Genomic DNA, 2,211 nt, shown 5'->3' with positions numbered 1-2,211 from the left:
TGGGCTTGAAAAATGAAATCAAAACTTCAGTTTTCACAGTTCAGTTCTTGAAAAAGCTTGAAATCAAACTTCAGTTTGAGACTTGATTGAGATTTCTTATATAAGACAACTGGGTTTAAGACTTCTGTAAATATGGTTGGATAGTTTCGTCTTATTTTTGTTAATTTTTTTTTTAATTTGAAAAATAATTTAAAGGAATAATAAATAATTAAGACTTCATATGCAAACTAATTAAGACTTCACGTGGTACACATTGTATATAAAAAATGTTCAGTTTTCAAGAGAAGGCATAACTGTGACATGTGACTTGTTCGTAAATAATCTTTTTTTTTTGCGTGTTATTAGCTCAATGATTGTCAGAAGCTTAGTTTAATAGTATATAATTCGTCTTTATGCGTATATCTTGTTTGTCAAAATGCCAAGTTCTAAAATATGAAATTTTCAAGAAAAGGCACAGCTATAAGATGTTCAATAAATACCATTTTTGTTTGCATATGATTAGGTCAAAGACTATCAGAGAAAGCATTCGGATTAATAGTATTAATAATATTTTTTATCAATTAATTAATTAAAAGACTATTTAATTAATTTTATTAATTAAGAATTAATTAATGTACTTTCTTTAGCCTAGTTACTTTTACCTTACTTTTGGTTCATTTTGGAACGAGAAATATATAAAACTTCACGAAGATTATAAAAATTAAATAGAAAAATTGAAAGTATTTGAAGACCATTTAATGCTGATTAAATTTATGAAATCTACTTTTAAGAATTCAACAAGCGAAAGTTTTTAGCAATAAAATTTACTTTAATTAATGAAATCATTCTGTTAATGTGCCTTACAGAACAACAAAAATATTTTCTTTCCAGTGTTGACAGTAGTATAGTTAAATCAAACATTAATACATGGTTTTTAAGAATGAAATTTAACCAATTGCGGTTTTATCATATGGTTTTATTTAACAGGGTCACGGGCTCCTCCAAAGGCCATAAGACTATATGTTGTTCTATATTTTGATGTTATATCTTTTGTGAAATAATAATCAATGAAAAAGGGTCGAGATTGCAATTGTACAAGTAAGATTAATTAACGTGCATTAATTTGTGCCACCAATACAGCGCCACCAATCGGTATACGGCGCCACCAATCGAATCGGTAAAAAACCAGGAGTTTTAGTTCCTTTGTTTTAAAATTAGAACCTCTAAAGGGTATTGTTTCAATATAAATATCGATGTTAAATAAAATCATCTTTTCAATGCACAAATAAGCCCTAATATGCCCCCCCCCTCTTTCTCATTTGGTGCTATTGCCTTGTCATAATGTCTTTAGTAAAAACCGTACGTTATAAACCTCGTATGAGCTTATTGGAAACCAAATTAATAGGGAGTGAAGCCCCAATTTCTGTCCTATCGATGTTGCCTTGCTACTACATCTTTAATTTTTTGCTTAAAGGCTTCTTTTATAGTACATCTTTCATGCTTTATTGTTAGGATATCTGAGTCAGTTTAACTAGGTAAGGAAAAATAATGTGACAACGATACTATAATAATATAATATAATATAAATATAAAGTGGCACCAATTAATGAAAATGAAGGGGGTTGGCAAAGTGTATTTTCCAAAATCTAGACGAGAAAGCAATTGTATAGTTTTATTTCGAATTTTCAATGAAGATACCAAAACAGACATTATTCAAGAAAAAATTCTAAAAAAGGTGCTTTCAAGAATCTATAAGGGAGGGGTAAATCCCCCTTGTTCTCCAGTTGATGCCCCCTAAGCATTACCAATAATACGTTTTTAACAGCAGCGTATTGTGGCCCCCCCCCCCAAAAAAATAAAACGCACTGTGCAATAGAATTTGAGGTAAATGTAAAATATATAGATTCTGCTATCAGGTGCAATGCAGTCACGTATTAATCCCGAAGAGAAACCTGTAGTTCAGGCTCTTACACAAGTATTTATTTCGAAAAGGGTGAATTTTTAGCATGTCCCCTTTTCGATTCTTCTCCTATTCGAAACATGATATGTAACATCAAACAGTAATTTGGTTCAACCTTTTTTCTCCCTTTTTTTACAGGAACTAGACAACAGATATAATGCTTAGATGGCAGACTTTTTTTTTCTTATTTTTAAAGTAGTATTGTCATCATTTCTTTTGTACTGGAATTTTTTATAAATTGTCTCTCAGAGCGTTTAAATTTTTTCGTATAG

The sequence above is a fragment of the Artemia sp. Qi Xiang Cuo genome, chromosome 5 (assembly GCF_049724085.1).
Source record: "Artemia sp. Qi Xiang Cuo chromosome 5, ASM4972408v1, whole genome shotgun sequence".
In the NCBI taxonomy this organism is placed as follows: Eukaryota; Metazoa; Arthropoda; class Branchiopoda; order Anostraca; family Artemiidae; genus Artemia; species Artemia sp. Qi Xiang Cuo.
This window is presented reverse-complemented; position numbering follows the sequence as displayed.